At 46.0% G+C, this 23,683-nt stretch overlaps 1 protein-coding gene across 2 annotated transcripts in view; it reads right to left on the bottom strand.

Annotated features, from left to right (window-relative positions):
• GLA (galactosidase alpha) overlaps window positions 1-23,683 on the bottom strand; it is a 649,316-nt gene that overhangs the window by 503,595 nt on the left and 122,038 nt on the right. The gene's annotated exons all lie outside the window — the stretch shown is intronic.

The raw sequence follows: 23,683 nt of genomic DNA, 5'->3' as shown, positions 1-23,683 counted from the left end.
TGGCTCTGTGAGGGGGGTGACGGCGCGGCTCCGGGGACGAGCAGCGCCGTCTGGAGCTAATGGTGTCCATTAGCCTAAGAAGCAGAGCCTTTGAACTCACAGAAGTAGGTCTGCTTCTCTCTCCTCAGTCCCACGATGCAGGGAGCCTGTTGCCAGCAGTGCTACCTGAACATAAAAAAACCTAACAAAAGTATTTTTTACAGAGAAACTCAGGAGAGCTCCCCTGTGAGTGTCCAGTCTCTCTGGGCACAGAATCTAACAGAGGTCTGGAGGAGGGGCACAGAGGGAGGAGCCAGTTCACACCCATTTAAAGTCTTAAAGTGCCCATGTCTCCTGCGGATCCTGTCTATACCCCATGGTCCTTTTGGAGTCCCCAGCATCCTCTAGGACGTATGAGAAACATAAATCATATAGATACCGAATTCTGTTATGAGAAGAAAACAAACAGTAAGTGTATGATTGTCTGAATATATATATACCACTTAGCACCTTGTCAATTTATTCAACATCATTAATTAGAACTGTTGCAAATGACAAAAGGACTATTATTATTGAACATCTTTGTCTTTTTTTGGAGAAGGGAAATGTTCTTTGAGCTGCACATTGATCTTAGCATGCAGAAATAAGACCACTATATTTGATTATCTAATGAATAGTTCTTGATTCCAATCACTCTCACATCCTGCAGCCAGACTACTTGGCAGCCATGCAGAATGTCTTTAGCATGCAGAAATAAGACCACTATATTTGATTATCTAATGAATAGTTCTTGATTCCAATCACTCTCATATCCTCCAGCCAAACTAATTGGCAGCCATGCAGATAAACCATGGCCAATACAACTTACAATGTGAATTTTAACTCTTTTACATTTCTTCTATAGATGACATTACAATAATAACACTATTGTGTTAGAAAAGAGTGTCCTAATATGTTGTAAACAAATTGAGATCATTATTTTGCCAAATGATTGACCTTATTGTTCCGCCATGTTTGTGTGTGGTAAAAAGGTGTAATGTGATTCTAAAACATGATGCATAACCAAAGAAATAGAAAAAATTTACTAAATAAAAATAATGTGTGCAATAATGGATATATTTGGCAAAATGTGTATTGACTTCAAAATCTGCAAGTTTACTCCTGCAAACATAACAAAATAAATTATTTTTGATGAGACTAATTTGTGTAACTTAAATCCGATGGAACACCACACATAGGGACACATGTATTCCTCAAGGATAAGTTATTAAATTTGGCGAAGTGTTACATTAAACACGATACACATGCTGCATTTGTTTTGCATATAGAAAGGGTATGTTTGCATGTCTAAAGGAGACGGACACATTCTGAGTAATGTTTTTTTAAATATAAATTATCGTAATATATTTAGGCTTACACAACAAATGAAAGAAGCAAAACATACTTACCTAAAAAATGTGTATTTAGGTCTTGCCTTACCTGCCTCCCTATATATGTACTCCAAGTTTCGCCAGATGTCTCTAAATCCTCTGCTTGCTGACTGCTTTCTTCATCCTCCTCATCAACATGTGGCAGATCCTGTTGCAAATACATGTTATGAAGAAAGCAGCAGCAGAACACAATTTGAGTCACCTTCAAGGGACTATACAACAAAAGCCCACCAGACTTATCCAGACACCGAAACCTAGATTTCAGCACACCAAAACATTTTTCTATCACATTCCGCGTTATTGTAATTGTGTTCAGCAGGGGAATCAGGTCGGGACAATGGAGTTAGAAGCCAAGAGAAACAGCCATATCATCCAGCACCTGAAAGACAGACATAGTAACGTGCTTCATGTTAAGATACAGCAACACATAAGTAACAAAGTGTATTTTTTTGTAGTATACAAAGTCCTACACATATCAAATTACATACCCAGCAGCAATCCATCTGGCATTTGTCCGTCCTCAAACTTATCAAAGAGGGATGACGGACTGAGGATGAAGGAGTCATGGCAGCCCCAGGGTAACCAGCAACAACATTCATTATTTTTAGATTTGCATCACAAACCACCTGCACATTTGTGGAGTGGTCTAGATGTCGATTAGTATATATATGTGCTGCCTGCCCCTAGGTGGTCTCAGCTGAATGTGTGTGCAATCTATGGCTCCCAGCACATTGGGCATGCCAGCAAGCTCATAGAAAGCTACCCTGATGGCATGCCACTGAGACTCCTGGGTAGGGAAGCAGATTGAGGCATCGATGTAGGGCTGCAAAACATCCAACACCTGTGTGTATATTTGTGTAAAAAATGTTAATGTGATTTAATGACATAACATCATCACTGGCCACTGAGAGTAATTATAACAATAAAGAAACAGATGAGGTTGTTAGGTATACATCACCAGTGTTAGCATTCTTGAAAAGGAGGCCTGTGAGATTCCAATGACATCCCCAGACACAGCCTGAAAGCTCCCAGTAGCCATAAAGTGCAACACAGCCAGGAGTTTGTGCAGGCCTGAGACAGGGCGAGAGCGTGCTGTCTCAGGGTCTAGGCCCAGTTTGACAAGGTCACACAGATGGAAAATGTTTTTACGATTTAGACGGAACATCTGTATGATCGTGTCATCGGACAATGAGTTCAAGTTTAAACGCCCCCTAAAAAAACAAGGCCTGCGCATCCTCCGCGGAACCTGTACAACCTGCTGACCATATTCAGTTTCTTGGCCCTGGTTACTTACAGGCTGATGTCTGAGTCTGAGGAATCCCACAACGCACACAATATCACTGCACCATACTCCAGCAGCCATTTCTGAGTGTAGGTTGTTTGAAATGGGCCTAAGATCCTTTTATAGGCATCCTAATTCAGGTGTGAATGATTTTTAAGTTGCAACACATGTAAACACGCTTGAAAAAAGCAGGTCTATTTTTTTGTTGCTTTTTTTAACGAATCGCAAAAAAATATGACCGGAATTCAGCATTGAGAGTCAAACACCCAAATACAAATGAATAGTAAATTCCCGTGTTGTATGAACAAACAGCCGCGTTTGACCGATGGTCTATTCATTCGTATTTCTGAACTTTACCGTGAAAACCATTACGAATAGCCCAAACACTGCCGAGATTTGTGCTTAGTAAATTCCCGAGCTGCCACTTTGAAAAAAAATAAAAAATCGGACAAACACGGAACTTTAGTAAATAAACCCAAAGGTCTCTAAATCCTCAGTTATATGGCTTATGCACTTTTCTTTTCTGATTTTATACTCAAGTAATCTAAAAATTCCATGTTTCTATTTATTGTGGAAAAGTATTCTTATTTTCTCATTCTGTTTTCTAATAGTGAAAGCTGAGGATCAGTACTTAAACCACAATAAGTAAAAAAGAAGTAATATTCCTTGAACTATTGTACTTATTGTGTGGACTTTGAACTTTGTTTAACATCACTAAAATTAGTGTCTCACTGCATGCTTTTAAACCCTTTACTTGTTAAAGTTGCTTTTAATCAACATTAATTTAGGATTATAAATTAGTTTAGCTGTAGTGTTTAGATTTTTATTCTTACTATGGCAGTTATGCTCTTAAGCATCATCTAAAATTGTACTTTTATAGACGTCAGTAGTTTTTGAAGATTAAAAATGAAGCAAAAATTAGGATTTTAATTACCTACCAGTAAATCCTTTTCTATAGTCTGTAGAGGATGCTGGGGTCCACATTAGTACCATGGGGTATAAACGGGTCCCTTGGGAATCATGGGCACTTTAAGAGTTTAAGTGTGGGCTGGCTCCTCCATGTACGCCCCTCCTACCAGACTCAGTCTAGAAACTGTGCAAGACAACACGGACATACTTCGAGAGGAGGAAATGCACAGAGTGGTGAGATTCACACCAGCTCACACATAACAGAAAATCAAGATAACCAGCTTGAAACATGTCAACAACTGCTGAACAACATTACTTAACCAAGTAACTATGCAGTCCGCAACCAAGAAATAAGGCAGTACTGAACCAAGTAACAGCAGGAAAACGAAGCACTGGGCGGGCACCCAGCATACTCTACGGACTATGAGAAAAGGATTTACCGGTAGGTAATTAAAATCCTATTTTCTCTTATGTCCTAGAGGATGCTGGGGTCCACATTAGTACCATGGGGATCTACCAAAGCTCCCAGTACTGGAGGGAGAGCGCAGAGGCTCCTGCAGAACAGATTGACCAAAATAGGTCCTCAGAGGCCAAAGTATCGAACTTGTAGAACTTAGCAAACGTGTTCGACCCTGAGCAAGTAGCTGCTTGGCAAAGTTGAAAGCTGAGAAACCCCGGGCAGCTGCCCAGGAAGAACATACTTTACGAGTAGAGTGGGCCTTAACAGATTTTAGACACGGCAGTCCTGCCATAGAGTAAGCATGCTGGATAGTACATCTGATCCAGCGAGAAATCGTCTGCTTAGAAGCAGGACACCCAACCTTGTTGGGATCATAAAGGACAAACAGAGAGTCCGACTTTCTGTGACAAGAAATTATCTGCACATAAATCTTCAAAGCACTCACAACATCCAAGGACTTTGAGGTAACTGAGGAATCAGTAGCCACTGACACCACAATAGGTTGGTTGATCTGAAAAGCCGACACAACCTTTGAAAGAAACTGTTGAGCTCAGCACTATCCTCATGGAAAATCAAGTAGGGGCTCTTGCATGACAAAGCCGCCAATTCAGACACACGTCAGCTAATGCCAACAGTGTGACCGCCTTCAAAGTGAGACACTACCAAAACCTCCTGTAAAGGCTCGAACCAATCTGATTGTAGGAACTGCAACACCATGTTAAGATCCCAAGGTGCCGTAGGAGGCACAAAGAAAAGCTGGATGTGCAGGACCCCTTTCAAGAAAGTCTGCACCTCAGGGAGGGCAGCCAATTGGTTCTGGAAGAAATTGGTCAAGGCCAAAATCTGGACTTTTAAGGAGCCCAAACGTAGGCCCACATCCACACCTGCTTGCAGGAAGAGGAGAAACCATCCTAGTTGAAAACTCCACCGTCGGAAACTTCTTGGATTCACACCAAGACACATACTTTTTCCAAATGCGATGGTAATGTTTAGACGTTACTCCTTTCCTAGCCTGTATCAGGCTAGGAATAACCTTGTTCAGAATGCCCTTCCGAGCTAAGATCTGGCGTTCAACTTCCATGCCATCAAACGTAGCCGTGGTAAGTCTTGATAAGTGAACGGCCCCTGCTGCAGAAGGTCCTCGCGAAGAGAAAGAGGCCTCGGATCTTCCAGGAGTAACTCCAGAAGATCCGCGTACCAAGCCCTTCTTGGTCAATCCGGAGCAATGAGGATCGCCTGAACTCTTGTTCTTTTTAAAAGTTTTTGAATCCTTGGGATGAGTGGAAGTGGAGGGAACATATACACTGACAGGAACACCCACGGAGTCACCAGTGCGTCTACCACCACTACCTGTGGTTCTCTCGACCTGGAACAGTACCTGCTAATCTTCTTGTTGGAGGCGGGAGGCCATCATGTCTATTTGAGGTACACCCCAAAGACTTGCCACCTCTGCGAACACTTCCGGATGGAGGCCCAACTCTCCTGAATGGAGATCGTGTCTGCTGAGGAAGTCCACTTCCCAGTTGTCCACTCCCGGAATGAAGATCGCTGATAGCGCCCTTGCATGCCTTTCTGCCCAGGGGAGAATCTGTTACCTCTGACATTGCAGCTCTGCTCTTCGTTCCGCCTTGTCGGTTTACGTAGGCCGCCGTCGTTACATTGTCCGACTGCACCTGAATGGCCTGATCTTGTAGAAGATGCATCGCTTGCAGAAGGCCGTTGTACACGGCTCTTAGTTCCAGAATGTTTATTGGAAAGGATGGATTCCAGACCTGACCACCTTCCTTGGAAGTTTTCCCCTTGGGTGACCGCACCCCAACCTCTGAGACTTGCATCCGTGGTTAGAAGGATCCAGTTCTGAATCCCGAACCTGTGGCCCTCGAGAAGGTGAGGCATTTGAAATCCTAGCTTTCGGCGACGGACGTATCCTCTGGTGCATGTGCAGGTGAGATCCCGACCACTTGTCCAGGAGATCCAGTTGGAAGGACAGTGCATGAAATCTTCCGTACTACAGAGCCTCGTAAGAGGCAACCATCTTCCCCAGAAGGCGAATGCACTGATAAACCAAAACCCGGGCAGGCTTCAAGACATCCCGGACCATTGATTATATCACCAATGATTTCTCCACCGGTAGAAATACCCTCTGCACCTCTGTGTCGAGGGTCATCCCTAGGAAAGACAATCTACTTGTCGGCTCCAAACGTGACTTTGGACGATTCAGGATCCATCCATGATCCCGGAGTAGTCGAGTTGTGAGAGCAATGCTCTGCAAAAACTTCTCCCTGGAAGATGCTTTTATCAGCAGATTGTCCAGGTATGGAATTATGCTCACTCCCTGCTTGCGGAGGAGTAGCTTCATTTCTGTCATTACCTTGGTGAACACTCTCGGTGCCGTGGAGAGCCGAAATGGTAGTGCCTGGAACGGATAGTGACAGTCCAACAGTGCAAATCTGAGATAAGCCTGGTGTGGCGGCCAAATCGGAATCTGAAGGTACACATCCTTGATATCTAGGGAGAAAAGGAATTCCCCCCCCCCCCCTTCAGACCTGAGAACACCGCTCTCAGAGACTCCATTTTAAACTTGAATTCCCTCAAATAGGGGTTTAAAGATTTTAGATTCAATATTGGCCTGACCGAACTGTCTGGTTTCGGTACCACAAATAGGTTTGAATAGTAACCCATGTTTTCCAGATGAGGTCGAACTAGAACAATGACATTTACCTTTTTCAATTTTTGAATGGCTTCCTGTAGGATAGCCCTTTCTCTCAGCAAAGCTGGTAAGCCTGATTTGAAGAGTCTGTGAGGTGAGAGTTCTTGAAACTCCAGTCTGTACTCCTGGGACACAATATCTTGCACCTAGGGGTCCAGGCCTGATGACGCCCAGACGTAACCAAAATGTCTTAGTCGTGCTCCCACCTGCCCGATCTCCAGGCTGGGAGGTCCAGCGTCATACTGAGGATTTTGAGGAAGCAGAACCAAGCTTCTGTTCCTGGGAACCTGTTGGTGCAGGTTTTCTGGACTTCCCCCGACCACCTATGAAGAAAGTGGAAAGGGGCTTGGACTTTTTAACCTTTGCGGTCCGAAAGGACTGCATTGTAGACGTAGGAAAATATTTTCTCGTCGGTGGAGTGGCTGAGGGAAGAAAGGTTGACTTACCTGCGGCTGCCGTGAAAATCCACGCATACAATGCTTCCCCAAACAGAGCCTGACCTGTGAAGGGTAGGTTCTCCACACTCTTCTTGGATTCCGTATCCACAGACCATTGGCGTAGCCAGAGTCTCCTGTGTGCTGAGACAGCCATGGAAGACGTCTTTGCATTCAGATGACCAAGGTTCTTCATGGCTTCAGGAAATGTATACTGGCGCAGGCTATTAGTCAAATAATGATAAAACAAATAAACCAATAAAAAGTATAAACAGTAATTTATTTAAACATTCATAAAAATTCTATTCCTCACTGCATAGTATAGCAATTGCTAAGATTCATGGGTTGAGATTAAAAAGTACAAGGTACCACTGGTTATTCCCTTTTAAATGAAATGTCTGCAGCTTCTGGCTAGGGCTCGATTCCACATTGCTCACAAGTTCAATTGATGAAATAAATTGTTACCATACTTGCTTCCGGAAAAAAGTCACCCTAGTTATCTCATGCAAAAAGATCCAAATTGGCAAACAGGGATACGTCCGGGTCTGTAGACAACTTGTGCTGGGATTTTATCCAGTGGATGCAAAAGAGTCCATATCGCCAGAGATGTTGGTAGGGAAATCAGCCTTGTGGTCCTAAGACTATATCTCAACGCGTTTCGCTGGTCTGGTAGCTGCCAGCTTCCTCAGGAGCATAAACCAGTGCCCAACTGACACTCTTTTTATATACCCTTAGAATCAAGGGACAATGAGGAACATCTGATGTTTCAGTTCTCATAAATTAGATGGCATTTCACAAAACTAAGTTTGAGCAACAGTAGAAGGCAATCAATACACTTAGATTGGACAATATGTTTATTTACAAAAACGAGGCTTAGAATTAATATAAAACATTAAAAACGGAATCTAAAACTAATGTCATGTGATCAGCTCCGATCACATGACGATTGATGCCCAATGGACACCATATACAAGATGTTTTGTAAAATCCCGCCCGCGATCACGTGACCGCTTCCAATCACGTGATCCCAGAGATGGACCATATCCCTTCCATGCGGTGCACATACCCGGAAGTGGCGCGCTGAATGAAGCGCAGCGCATGCAGTCAGAAAATAGACGCTGCACTCCATAGCTTGTGGAACGCAGCGCTGACAACATTAAGAAAATAGGTATACAGTTTGTTCTTAAATAATACATTGAATAGACACAGAAGAGAAAAATTATTATTACAAAGGAGAAAGATTATATATAAGACTATTCATACTTCTAAAGAAGAACATCATTTTTAGTATGAAGTAACAACATGGACATAATTAGTTCTAATATCGTACTGTTAATGCAGCCCCTATTAGTTAGATATATAGAATTTCCCGTCATCTAGGATGGATTCAACATAATTAGAGGCATAAGTTCATTACATTCTGTCATACAGTATAGCTAGTCGGTATGACAGCTATACTGTATGACAGAATACAGAATTCAACAGCATAATGTCGCTTATAGATAGCTATATCAACATCATAATTCTCATATAAACAGACAAATCTCTATTTACATTGCTCAGTATTTGGCAGAATGCTGTATTATATCCCTTGTATAGTGCTAATAGCATACTGTATAAGAATGAAAATCTCATTCCATAGTTTTATCAAGCCATATGAGAGAATAATATTTCTGACCAAGGATTGATATCTAAATACACTTACTTAGGGTTTTTTTTTTATATTAATATATATAATCATTATATACCATAAAACCTTATGGTATAATGCTTCTTACTCCATTTTAAAGGAGTTAATATATCAAGCAGAGAGGGAGACAGGTAGACTACAGAGGACTAAAGAGAGGGGGTATAAGCAATTATCATTATCTATGTGTGTATACATGCACCCACGCACGCGCACCTATATATATATATATATATATATATATATATATATATACACATACACATACACATACATGTGCATGCCTGCGCACAAGCACACACACCAGCATACATATTCTACTCTATGTGGATAAGCACACCAGTTTTGGATCCAATATTAAACTAATAATAAATGCAACCAAAATAGAGGAATCCTGGATAGTTCAAGTTTTTATTGTATTGCATTTAATTCAATGCTCTCATTTAACCCATCTGGGTATAGAGAGACAAATTTAATATCCAGTGTATTTCTCTTGAACATAACCTATGAAACCTATTCCTCCCCCCCCCCCCCCCCCAGGTGTGGGGGCAACATGTTCAATACAGACTAAAGATAGGCTCTTTGGATCACCGAAGTGGGTCTGTGTAAAATGTCTCGATATACTGTGCTTCTCATACTTCTCAATAATATTCCTGCGGTCCTCCATCAACCTAACATGTACAGGTCTTGTGGTCCTTCCCACAAAGTGGAGGCCGCAACCGCAGGATAATAAGTAGATTACATAATTAGTATCGCAATTCATTAATGACTTCAATTTCTATTGCTCATTGTTACCTGGTAAAATCAGAAAACATGTTTTTCTAGGCATATATGTACATGTTGTACAGCGGGTCTTCCCGCAGTTGAAACACCCAGTGGGTTTGGTCGTTAGCCACTTGCACCCTATGGGTGTCTCATTTTTTTTCTCAATAGCGGAGAAACGCGTAAGGAAGGCGACTATTGGACTCTGCTGCCTGGAGCACTCTGATATACAAAACTCCAACTGAGGTCCACGGTTGCCGGTGAATATCTACCGCGGTGGGAAAAAGAGATTTGGAGACACAGTCAAGGAGGTCTCTAACCTACTGTACTGGAGAGAAAGCATTCCGACCGTGATTACTGCAAAACTACAGCTGAGACTAGCGGGGGTCGTAGCATACCTCTGAGAATGATCACCCCACGCAGAGCTCTCCCCCTGCTAGTAAGTAATTAATCCATATACATGAGATACACATGAACTGCAGCTACTTCAGCTTACAAGTGAATTGCCATTGCTGCTAATGTTCCTTTTTCCATCTGAAGGAACTGAGGCTCCTTAAATGCAACCGAATAACAACTTTAATATACAGCAGTATAAACTCATGAGGATTTCTTTGAACTTTTAAATGAACATTCCATTGAAGTAGAGGGCATTTTGGTACAAACATTTTTGCACATATATCTGGTTTGCAATATTCATGTATGTTGATTCCTATGTATATGAACTGTGATTTCTTCTTTTAATGAATTTTGAAAAATAAAAAACTTTTTCAATATATTGTGCTCCCTTAATAATATTAATAATAATTGGTATTATTATAAAACAGTTTTTCAGATTGGTAGAACAGTACTACCTGTGGGAGCAGCAAAATATTGGTATATAAGGTTAAAAGACTTAAGCAACATATGGTGGTTATAATAATAATAATAATAATTTTATTAAGGTTTTTTATGAGAGTGCTGTGTTTTTAATTTTGTAAATACCTTCAGAGAGACACAGAATATAAGGAGACCAGCACACACTGCGCCCCAGTAGGCAGTTATATGATAAATGCCTGGTGCTGACTGAGTAACCTTAATAGATTACAGTTAATAACACTCTCCCTCCGGGTGTAGTATGGTTTGCCGGCGATCAGGGTCCCGGCGACCAGCATACCGGCGCCGGAATCCCGGCTGCCAGCTCCGACCCTGATGCCGCCATTCCCGCCGGCTACCTGATTATTGGGGCGCTGGCGCAATACTCACCACTCCATCTTCTGGCTCTGTTAGGGGGTAGCGACAGTGCTGCGGGTGTGAGCGGTAGCCTCGGGGGCTTGCAATCATCACCCTCAGGAGCTCAGTGTCCTATCAGCAGAGATAGGGGCCATTAACCTCAAGGGTTGGAACCTACTCCCCCCTTAAGTCCCACGAAGCAGTGAGGCTGTTGCCAGCAGTCTCCCTGTACCTAACTCTTTAAAAAACAATAAGACTAAAAGAACTCCTAGGCGCTCCCCTAGCTGTGACCGGCTCTGCCGGGCACATTTTCTAAACTGAGTCTGGTAGGAAGGGCATAGAGGGAGGAGCCAGTCTACACTGTTAAACTCTTACAGTGCCCATGGCTCCCAAGGGACCCGTCTATACCCCAAGGTACTAATGTGGACCCCAGCATCCTCTAGGACGTAAGAGAAAATAGGATTTTAATTACCTACCGGTAACTCCTTTTCTCGTAGTCCATAGAGGATGCTGGGGTTCCATTTAGTACCATGGGGTATAGACAGGTCCTTTGGTAGCCATGGGCACTTTAAGAGTTTAACAGTGTGGGCTGGACCCCTCCTACCAGACTCAGTATAGAAACTGTGCCCGAGGAGACAGACATACTTCGAGAGAAGGAAATACAGATAGTGGTGAGATTCACACCAGCTCACACCGAATCGAAAAAACCATGCTGACCAGCATTCAACATGGAGAAACCATGCTAACCAGCATGCACCATGAAGAAATCATGCAAAACCGCTGAAACATGAAGAAACCATGTCAACCAGCAGGTAACATGAAGAAACCATGTAAACCAGCAGGCAAGATGAAGAAATCATGCCAATCAGGATGAAACATGAAGAAATCATGCCAACCATCATGCAACACGAAGAAACCATGTTATCTAGCATGAAACAGGAAGCAACCATGCCAATCAGCATGTAACTTGAAGATGCTAATCATGCATGAAAGAGGAATAGCAACAGCTGAACCAATACTTAACCAAGTAGCCACGCAGGAAAACGAAGCACTAGGCGGACGCCCAGCATCCTCTACGGACTACGAGAAAAGGATTTACCGGTAGGTAATTAAAATCTTATTTTCTCTTACGTCCTAGAGGCTGCTGGGGTTCTATTCAGTACCATGGGGATATACCAAAGCTCCCAGTACGGGAGGGAGAGTGCTGAGGATCCTGCAGAATGGAGTGAGCAAACTTTAGGTCCTCAGAGGCCAAAGTATCGAACTTGTAGCACTTCAGCAAACGTGTTCAACCTCGACCAAGCAGCCGCCCAGGAACAACCCACTGTACGAGTAGAGTGGGCCTTAATAGATCTTGTACATGGCAGGCCTGCCGTAGAATAAGCATGCTGGATAGTAAACCCGATCCAGCGAGCAAATGTCTGCTGAGAAGCAGGACACCCAACCGTGTTGGGACCATAAAGGACAAACAGAGCGTCTGACTACCTGTGACGAGAATTCCTCTTCACAGAAACTTTCAAAGCCCTCACAACATCCAAGGACTGTGAGGTAATTGAGGAGTCAGTAGCCACTGGCACCACAATAGGTTGGTGATATGAAAAACCGACACAACCCTTGGAAGAAATTGCTGACGCGTTCTGAGCTCAGCTCCATCTTCATGGAAAAACAAGTAGGGGCTCTTGCATGACAATGCCCCCAATTTTGACCCCGTCGAGCAGATGCCGATGCCAACAGTGTGACCACCTTCCAAGTTAGAAACTTGACGTCCACCTCCTGTAAAAGCCTCAAACCAATCTGACTGCAGGAACTGCAGCACTACATTAAAATCCCAAGGTGCCGTAGGAGGCACAAAGGGTGGCTGGATGTGCAGAATCCCTATCAAGAAAGTCTGAATCTCAGGGAGAGCAGACAATTGTTTCTGGAAGAAAATGGACAAGGTAGAAATCTGGACCTTTATGGATCCCAAGCGTAGGCCCACAACCACACCTGCTTGCAGAAAGAGGAGAAACCGTCCTAGTTGAATCTCCAAGGTAGGAAACTTCTTGGATTCACACCAAGACACGTACGTTTTCCAAATGTGATGGTAATGTTTAGATATTACCCCCTTCCTACCCTGTATCAGGGAAGGAATGTCTTTGTTCGGAATGCCCTTCCAAGCTAAGATCTGGCGTTCAACCTCTATGCTGTCAAACGTAGCCATGGCAAGTCTTGATAAGCGAACGGCCCCTGTTGCAGAAGGTCCTCGCAAAGAGGAAGAGGCCTCGGATCTTCCAGCAGTAACTCCAGAAGGTCCGCGTACCAAGCACTTCTTGGACATTCCGAAGCAATGAGGATCGCCGGAACTCTTGTTCTTTTTATTAGCTTGAGAATGGGATGAGTGGAAGTGGAGGGAACACATACACTGACTGGAACACCCACGGAGTTACCAGGGCATCCACCGCCACTGCTTGTGACCTGGAACAGTATCTCCGAAGGTTCTCGTTGAGGCAAGAGGCCATCATGTCTATCTGAGGTACACCCCATCGGCTTGTTACCTCTGTGAATACCTCTGGGTGGAGGCCCCATTCTCCTGGATGGAGATCGTGTCTGCTGAGGAAGTCTGTTTCCCAGTTGTCCATTCCCGGAATGAAGACTGCTGACAGCGCCAGCGCATGCTTCTCTGCCCAGAGGTGGATAATTGTCACCTCTAACATTGCAGCCCTGCTCTTCGTTCCGCCCTGCCTGCTTATGTAGGACACCGCTGTGACGTTGTCCGACTGAACCTGAACGGCTTGATCTCGCAGAAGATTGTAGAAGGTCGTTGTACATAGCCTTCAGATCCAGAATGTTTATTGCAAGGAGAGATACCTGAACTGACCGCTTTCCTTGGAAGTTTTCCCCCTGAGCGACTAGTTCCCAACTCCTGAGACTTGCATCTGTGGATAGATGAACCCAATTCTGAATCCTGAACCTGCGGCCCTCGAGGAGGTGAGAAGTTTGCAGCCACCAGAGAAGTGAAATTCTGGCTTTCGGCAACAGGCGTATCTGCTGGTGCATATGAAGATGAGATCCTGACCATAAGACCAGGAGATCCAGTGGGAAAGACCGTGCAAGGAACCTTCCAGACTGACAAGCCTCATAGTAGGCAACCATCTTCCCCAGAAGGCGAATGCACTGATGAACCGATACCCGGGCTGGCATCAGGACATCCCAGACCATTGATTGGATCACCAACGCTTTCTTCACCGGTAGATACACCCTCTGCACTTCCGTGTTGAGAATCGTCCCCAGGAAGGAAAGCCTCCTTATCGGCTTCAAATGCGAAATTGGAAGCTTCAGGATCCACCCAAGATACCGGGACAGTTGATTTGAGAGAGCAACACGCCGTAACAACATCTCCCAGGAGGATGTAAAGGTCACCCAGATATGGAATTATGTCCACTCCTGGTTTGTGGAGCAGGAGTATAAAGACTGCCATGGCCCTGATGAACACCCCCCCCCCCCCCCCCGGTGTTTCGTAGAGGCCATGAATTGAACACCCACCAGTAGGGAATAAATGACCCCAGGTTTGAATAGTAACCCCTGTTACGTAAATGAGGTGGAACTGGAATAATGACATTAGTTTGACAAATGATATGATAGCTTCCAGTAGTAGTGCACTTTGAATAATCTGTGAGGCGGGAATACTAGAAATTCTAGTCTGCACCCCCCTGGGCAACCAAACTGTTTCCAGGGGTCTAGGCAGGATATCGCCCAGATGTGTTACTGAATCTCTTTAGTCTCGCTCCCACCTGCCTGATCCCCAGGCAGTGAGGTCCACTGACAAACCGAAAGGTTTGAAAAAGGCCAAATTTGAAATCCGTCCCTGGGAACCTGGCGGCGCAGGTTTTCTGGATTTTCCCAATGTCCTCTAAAGGAAGTGGTGGAATATGTGGAATCATATTCGAAGGAATTGCAGTGTAGGTGTAGGATATAATTTCCTGGTCTGTGTAGCTGTGGAAGGAAGACATACCGACTTACTCGTGAAGAGCGGACCTGTGAAGAGCGGACCTGTCATACCTTACTCGGATCCTGTATCCGAGGTCCATTGGTGTAGCCACCGTCCCATGCGTATCGAAACTGCCAGAGCAGTGGTCCCTGCGTTATGCAGGTCAATCTCCTTCATGGCGTCTCGACGTGAAGCCTGTAGAATCCTGTATGTGACATAGAAACAAGTACAAGTCACTTCTACACATAGAATCTAAATCATCAAGTAAGGAGCCTGAGAAACAAGTACAAGTAACTTCTACACATAGAATCTAAATCATCAAGTAAGGAGCCTGACCACGTTACAATAGCCCCAGAGATGTACGCAAAAGTGGGTCTCCGAGTCACACCTGCAGCAGTGTACAGTATTAGAGATTAGTCTCAATAGGTGATCAGCCTTTATGGAGGTTGTACCAAGGACAGGTAAGACAACCATATTTGACAATTTAGACACTCTATAGGGATGTGGAAAATAATTATGGGTGTACTCAGGTTTTCCCAAATAAGGAGTTCAAAGCCCTACACAGTGGGAAGACATTCATTATATACATATAATAATATTCCTCATCCCTAATAGCCTCAAACATATGTTGGACCCCTCATATATATGCATTCTATGGGTAAGTGTACGCTTTCTTGGATACGGAATTGGGATGAGAGGCACAGCAGTGGGATTTGACACCCCACTTTTCTCTAAACTGCGGCTTCTACCCAGTATGGGATATATTTGAAGCAATATATTCTTAAAGTACACCTTATGGAGGCCACCCCAGGGGAATCTGCCACCGAAACCTGAGATGTGTAGTTTTGAGCATGATATAGACTTCCCAGGAGAAGAAATACATTCTGCAGTACAGGACAAAGGGGGTCATTCTGACCCAATCGCATGCTGCAGTTTTTCACAGCGTAGCGTTCGGGGCCGGAGTGCGCCGGCGCATGGCCGCCCGTCGCTGCGCTACGATCGCCTGTGGCTGATTGACAGGCAGAGGCGGGCGTTTGGCCGCCGTTTCGTGGCGTGGTCCGGCCAACGCAGGCGTGGCCGGGCCGTGCGGGGAGTGGCCCGCAACCGCTGCGTGACGTCACACGCAGCCGCTGCGGGACGGGGAGCAATGAGTAGCTCCCGGCCAGCACGCTAAAGCTGCGCTGGTCTGGAGCTACTCTTGAAATGCAAAGGCATCGCCGCTGTGCGATGTCTTTGTAGTTCTGTGGGGGGGGGGGCGGCACTGACATGCGGGGCGGACTAGCCCTGTGATAGACATGCGGGGGGATGCCTGAGTTCATGATCGTAGCTGTGCTAAATTTAGCACAGCTATGATCAACTCGGAATGACCCCCAAAGTCCCTTAAACATGGTAAAGTGGATTACACATATACAGGAAAATGTCAACACAGTTTCCCCCCCAGAATATCTTCAGAGAGTCACAGAGCACAAGAAGCCAGCCACAGCCCACCCTTATAGGCTTTTATAATAATAAAAATCCCACTGACTAGCATATAACAGGGTAGCTAGTACATAATATCACTCTCCCGTTGTTAACAACACCTTTTACATCAGTGTAGTTATGTGGAGGACAGCGTTCCCTGTCAGCATGTGTCTGCAGGGAGAAAATGGTGCTGGTTAGTGCTGGATACGCTCTGAGAAGCTCCGCCCCCTGTAATAGCGCGTCTTTCCGCACTTAGATATTATACTGGCCTGAGGTAGTTTTTGCAGCAAACAGTGGGTTAGACCTGGAAAGCTATGTTTGACCAGTGTAGGGCATCGCGCTGGCCCAGGACACCCCTCACAGCGCCATACACAGTGTGCAGCTGAGCCTTCCGGAGAGCAGCCTGCCAGGGCTGTGCTCCCACCCTTGTGCCGCCATTCTCGCCGGGGACCCGCTTACCGGGACTCCGGCGTCAGATTCACCACTCTTCTTTTTTCTGGCTCTGTTAGGGGGTGGCGGCATGCTGCAGGAGTGACTGGTCGCCTCGGGCGGCTAACGATCATCACCCTCAGGAACTCATTGTTTTGTCAGTGGAGATAGGGGCCATTAACCTTAAGGGTTGGATCCTACTCCCCCCCCTAAGTCCCACGAAGCAGGGAGGCTGTTGCTAGCAGCCTGCCTGTAAAATAACAAACTCTAGAAAACCATAAAACTAAGAAAACTCCTAGGAGCTCCCCTAGCTGTGACCGGCTCCTCCGGGAACATTTTCTAAACTGAGTCTGGTAGGATGGGCATAGAGAGAGGAGCCAGACCACACTGTTAAACTCTTAAAGTGCCAGTGGCTCCCAAAGGACCAGTCTATACCCCATGGTACTAAATGGAAAACCAGCATCCTCTAGGACATAAGAGAAATATAATTAAAAAAAAAAGTAGAAAAAATGATATTCGTGTGCCGGTTCAATGCTTGCCAAATAAATTCTTATGCACCCAGCACCTTCCCTTAAACCACTTGCCAGACATGGTCACATCAAATGCGACCACATCAGCAAGTGCCTTATCTGATTTGGTCGCACAGGACATGATCAGTCAGATAAACAGTGCGTGCAGCTGCCAGGAAAAGAAACTTCACACAATTCCCTCATTAAAAAAAATACAATTTCTGAGAGGTTTTGGGGAAAAAAATTGTTAATTAAGTTAACTGTTATACCCCTTTCACACCACCTGATGCAGGTCGCACCCAGCCGTCGCTATAAGCAACCCGGGTTGGTGACGTCAGTGGTGAGGCGGCGGGGGCGATGCTTGGAGATCACATCATCTCTAATTGTTGCCCATCCACACATAGTGAATGGGAAACGGGTCGCATCGACCCGGCTCCCGTTCACACCGCACAGTGAGCCAGGTTGAACACGTGTTCAACCCTGCTCGCTACCAGAGTTAGAATAACGGGTTGCTCGACCCGGTATTTCAACCCTGGCACCTTTCAGACCCCACATAAACATGGGTTATGCGCACTCATGTGCCAATAACCCGTGTTCATAGCTGGCGATCTGAAAGGGGTATAAGTCTACAGATTCCTGATATGCTCCATTTCTCTCTTTATATTACAATGAGGCCACCACAAAAATAAGTAGATGGATCACTGTCCCCCCATTATCTATACAATCACTTAAAATAAGATTTTACTTACCGATAAATCTATTTCTCGGAGTCCGTAGTGGATGCTGGGGTTCCTGAAAGGACCATGGGGAATAGCGGCTCCGCAGGAGACAGGGCACAAAAAGTAAAGCTTTTCCAGATCAGGTGGTGTGCACTGGCTCCTCCCCCTATGACCCTCCTCCAGACTCCAGTTAGGTACTGTGCCCGGACGAGCGTACACAATAAGGGAGGATTTTGAATCCCGGGTAAGACTCATACCAGCCACACCAATCACACCGTACAACTTGTGATCTAAACCCAGTTAACAGTATGATAACAGCGGAGCCTCTGAAAGATGGCTTCCTTCAACAATAACCCGAATTAGTTAACAATAACTATGTACAATTATTGCAGATAATCCGCACTTGGGATGGGCGCCCAGCATCCACTACGGACTCCGAGAAATAGATTTATCGGTAAGTAAAATCTTATTTTCTCTATCGTCCTAGTGGATGCTGGGGTTCCTGAAAGGACCATGGGGATTATACCAAAGCTCCCAAACGGGCGGGAGAGTGCGGATGACTCTGCAGCACCGAATGAGAGAACTCCAGGTCCTCCTTAGCCAGAGTATCAAATTTGTAAAATTTTACAAACGTGTTCTCCCCTGACCACGTAGCTGCTCGGCAGAGTTGTAATGCCGAGACCCCTCGGGCAGCCGCCCAAGATGAGCCCACCTTCCTTGTGGAGTGGGCCTTTACAGATTTAGGCTGTGGCAGGCCTGCCACAGAATGTGCAAGTTGGATTGTGCTACAGATCCAACGAGCAATCGTCTGCTTAGACGCAGGAGCACCCATCTTGTTGGGTGCATACAATATAAACAACGAGTCAGATTTTCTGACTCCAGCTGTCCTTGCAATATATATTTTTAATGCTCTGACAACGTCCAGTAACTTGGAGTCCTCCAAGTCACTTGTAGCCGCAGGCACTACAATAGGCTGGTTCAGATGAAATGCTGACACCACCTTAGGGAGAAAATGCGGACGAGTCCGCAGTTCTGCCCTGTCCGAATGGAAAATCAGATATGGGCTTTTGTAAGATAAAGCTGCCAGTTCTGACACTCTCCTGGCCGAAGCCAGGGCTAGAAGCATGGTCACTTTCCATGTGAGATATTTCAAATCCACCTTTTTTAGTGGTTCAAACCAATGAGATTTTAGAAAGTCCAAAACCACATTGAGATCCCACGGTGCCACTGGAGGCACCACAGGAGGCTGTATATGCAGCACTCCCTTAACAAAGGTCTGGACTTCAGGGACTGAAGCCAATTCTTTTTGAAAGAAAATCGACAGGGCCGAAATTTGAACCTTAATAGATCCCAATTTGAGACCCATAGACAATCCTGATTGCAGGAAATGTAGGAATCGACCCAGTTGAAATTCCTCCGTCGGAGCACTCCGATCTTCGCACCACGCAACATATTTTCGCCAAATTCGGTGATAATGTTGCATGGTTACTTCCTTCCTTGCTTTAATCAAAGTAGGAATGACTTCTTCCGGCATGCCTTTTTCCTTTAGGATCCGGCGTTCAACCGCCATGCCGTCAAACGCAGCCGCGGTAAGTCTTGAAACAGACAGGGACCCTGCTGAAGCAAGTCCCTCCTTAGAGGTAGAGGCCACGGATCTTCCGTGATCATCTCTTGAAGTTCCGGGTACCAAGTCCTTCTTGGCCAATCCGGAACCACTAGTATCGTTCTTACGCCTCTTTGCCGTATAATTCTCAATACTTTTGGTATGAGAGGCAGAGGAGGAAACACATACACCGACTGGTACACCCAAGGCGTTACCAGCGCGTCCACAGCTATTGCCTGCGGATCTCTTGACCTGGCGCAATACCTGTCCAGTTTTTTGTTGAGGCGAGACGCCATCATGTCCACCATTGGTCTTTCCCAACGGGTTACCAGCATGTGGAAGACTTCTGGATGAAGTCCCCACTCTCCCGGGTGAAGATCGTGTCTGCTGAGGAAGTCTGCTTCCCAGTTGTCCACTCCCGGGATGAACACTGCTGACAGTGCTATCACATGATTCTCTGCCCAGCGAAGAATCCTTGCAGCTTCTGCCATTACACTCCTGCTTCTTGTGCCGCCCTGTCTGTTCACATGGGCGACTGCCGTGATGTTGTCCGACTGGATCAACACCGGTTTTCCTTGAAGCAGAGGTTCTGCCTGGCTTAGAGCATTGTATATTGCTCTTAGTTCCAGAATGTTTATGTGAAGAGACGTTTCCAGGCTCGTCCATACTCCCTGGAAGTTTCTTCCTTGTGTGACTGCTCCCCAGCCTCTCAGGCTGGCGTCCGTGGTCACCAGGATCCAATCCTGTATGCCGAATCTGCGGCCCTCCAATAGATGAGGACTCTGCAACCACCACAGAAGAGACACCCTTGTCCTTGGAGACAGGGTTATCCGTAGGTGCATCTGAAGATGCGACCCTGACCATTTGTCCAACAGATCCCTTTGGAAAATTCTTGCGTGGAATCTGCCGAATGGAATTGCTTCGTAAGAAGCCACCATTTTTCCCAGGACTCTTGTGCATTGATGTACAGACACCTTTCCTGGTTTTAGGAGGTTCCTGACAAGCTCGGATAACTCCTTGGCTTTTTCCTCCGGGAGAAAAACCTTTTTCTGAACCGTGTCCAGAATCATCCCTAGGAACAGCAGACGAGTTGTCGGCATTAACTGGGATTTTGGAATATTCAGAATCCACCCGTGCTGTTTTAGCACTTCTTGAGACAGTGCTAATCCCATCTCTAGCTGTTCTCTGGACCTTGCCCTTATTAGGAGATCGTCCAAGTATGGGATAATTAATATGCCTTTTCTTCGAAGAAGAATCATCATCTCGGCCATTACCTTTGTAAAGACCCGAGGTGCCGTGGACAATCCGAACGGCAGCGTCTGAAACTGATAGTGACAGTTTTGTACAACGAACCTGAGATACCCCTGGTGTGAGGGGTAAATTGGAACGTGGAGATACGCATCCTTGATGTCCAAGGATACCATAAAGTCCCCCTCTTCCAGGTTCGCTATCACTGCTCTGAGTGACTCCATCTTGAACTTGAACTTCTTTATGTACAGGTTCAAGGACTTCAGATTTAGAATAGGCCTTACCGAGCCATCCGGCTTCGGTACCACAAAAAGAGTGGAATAATACCCCTTCCCTTGTTGTAGAAGAGGTACCTTGACTATCACCTGCTGAGAGTACAGCTTGTGAATGGCTTCCAAAACCGTCTCCCTTTCGGAGGGGGACGTTGGTAAAGCAGACTTCAGGAAACGGCGAGGTGGATCTGTCTCTAATTCCAACCTGTACCCTTGAGATATTATCTGCAGGATCCAGGGATCTACCTGCGAGTGAGCCCACTGCGCGCTGTAATTTTTGAGACGACCCCCCACCGTCCCCGAGTCCGCTTGAGAAGCCCCAGCGTCATGCTGAGGCTTTTGTAGAAGCCGGGGAGGGCTTCTGTTCCTGGGAAGGAGCTGCCTGTTGCTGTCTCTTCCCTCGACCTCTGCCTCGTGGCAGATATGAATAGCCCTTTGCTCTCTTATTTTTAAAGGAACGAAAGGGCTGCGGTTGAAAGGTCGGTGCCTTTTTCTGTTGGGGAGTGACTTGAGGTAGAAAGGTGGATTTCCCGGCTGTAGCCGTGGCCACCAAATCTGATAGACCGACTCCAAATAACTCCTCCCCTTTATACTGCAAAACTTCCATATGCCGTTTTGAATCCGCATCGCCTGTCCACTGTCGCGTCCATAAAGCTCTTCTGGCCGAAATGGACATAGCACTTACCCGTGATGCCAGTGTGCAGATATCCCTCTGTGCATCACGCATATAAAGAAATGCATCCTTTATTTGTTCTAACGACAGTAAAATATTGTCCCTGTCCAGGGTATCAATATTTTCAATTAGGGACTCTGACCAAACTACCCCAGCACTGCACATCCAGGCAGTCGCTATAGCTGGTCGTAGTATAACACCTGCATGTGTGTATATACTTTTTTGGATATTTTCCATCCTCCTATCTGATGGATCTTTAAGTGCGGCCGTCTCAGGAGAGGGTAACGCCACTTGTTTAGATAAGCGTGTTAGCGCCTTGTCCACCCTAGGAGGTGTTTCCCAGCGCTCCCTAACCTCTGGCGGGAAAGGGTATAATGCCAATAATTTCTTTGAAATTATCAGCTTTTTATCAGGGGCAACCCACGCTTCATTACACACGTCATTTAATTCTTCTGATTCAGGAAAAACTATAGGTAGTTTTTTCACACCCCACATAATACCCTGTTTAGTGGTACCTGTAGTATCAGCTAAATGTAACGCCTCCTTCATTGCCAAAATCATATAACGTGTGGCCCTACTGGAAAATACGGTTGATTCGTCACCGTCACCACTGGAGTCAGTGCCTGTGTCTGGGTCTGTGTCGACCGACTGAGGCAAAGGGCGTTTCACAGCCCCTGACGGTGTTTGAGTCGCCTGGACAGGCACTAATTGATTGTCCGGCCGTCTCATGTCGTCAAACGACTGCTTTAGCGTGTTGACACTATCCCGTAGTTCCATAAATAAAGGCATCCATTCTGGTGTCGACTCCCTAGGGGGTGACATCCTCATATTTGGCAATTGCTCCGCCTCCACGCCAATATCGTCCTCATACATGTCGACACACACGTACCGACACACAGCAGACACACAGGGAATGCTCCTAACGAAGACAGGACCCACTAGCCCTTTGGGGAGACAGAGGGAGAGTTTGCCAGCACACACCAAAAGCGCTATATATATATCAGGGATAGCCTTATAATAAGTGCTCCCTTATAGCTGCTTTGTTATATCAAAATATCGCCATAAATTTGCCCCCCCTCTCTGTTTTACCCTGTTTCTGTAGTGCAGTGCAGGGGAGAGACTTGGGAGCCGTCCTGACCAGCGGAGCTGTGAGAGGAAATGGCGCCGTGTGCTGAGGAGATAGGCCCCGCCCCTTTTCTGGCGGGCTCGTCTCCCGCTATTTAGAGAAATCAGGCAGGGGTTAAATATCTCCATATAGCCTCTGGGGGCTATATGTGAGGTATTTTTAGCCTTTATATAGGTTACATTTGCCTCCCAGGGCGCCCCCCCCCAGCGCCCTGCACCCTCAGTGACCGCGTGTGAAGTGTGCTGAGAGGAAAATGGCGCACAGCTGCAGTGCTGTGCGCTACCTTTAGAAGACTGCAGGAGTCTTCAGCCGCCGATTCTGGACCTCTTCTGACTTCAGCATCTGCAAGGGGGGCGGCGGCGCGGCTCCGGTGACCATCCAGGCTGTACCTGTGATCGTCCCTCTGGAGCTGATGTCCAGTAGCCAAGAAGCCAATCCATCCTGCACGCAGGTGAGTTCACTTCTTCTCCCCTAAGTCCCTCGTTGCAGTGATCCTGTTGCCAGCAGGAATCACTGTAAAATAAAAAACCTAGCTAAACTTTTTCTAAGCAGCTCTTTAGGAGAGCCACCTAGATTGCACCCTTCTCGGCCGGGCACAAAAATCTAACTGGAGTCTGGAGGAGGGTCATAGGGGGAGGAGCCAGTGCACACCACCTGATCTGGAAAAGCTTTACTTTTTGTGCCCTGTCTCCTGCGGAGCCGCTATTCCCCATGGTCCTTTCAGGAACCCCAGCATCCACTAGGACGATAGAGAAATATTCTAAAGGGCCCTACACACTATGAGATCCACCGCCGAGATGCCCGACGACAGATA

The sequence above is a fragment of the Pseudophryne corroboree genome, chromosome 8 (assembly GCF_028390025.1).
Source record: "Pseudophryne corroboree isolate aPseCor3 chromosome 8, aPseCor3.hap2, whole genome shotgun sequence".
Lineage (NCBI taxonomy): Eukaryota > Metazoa > Chordata > Amphibia > Anura > Myobatrachidae > Pseudophryne > Pseudophryne corroboree.
Note: the sequence above shows the minus strand (reverse complement) of the source record. Positions and strands in the feature narration are given on the sequence as shown.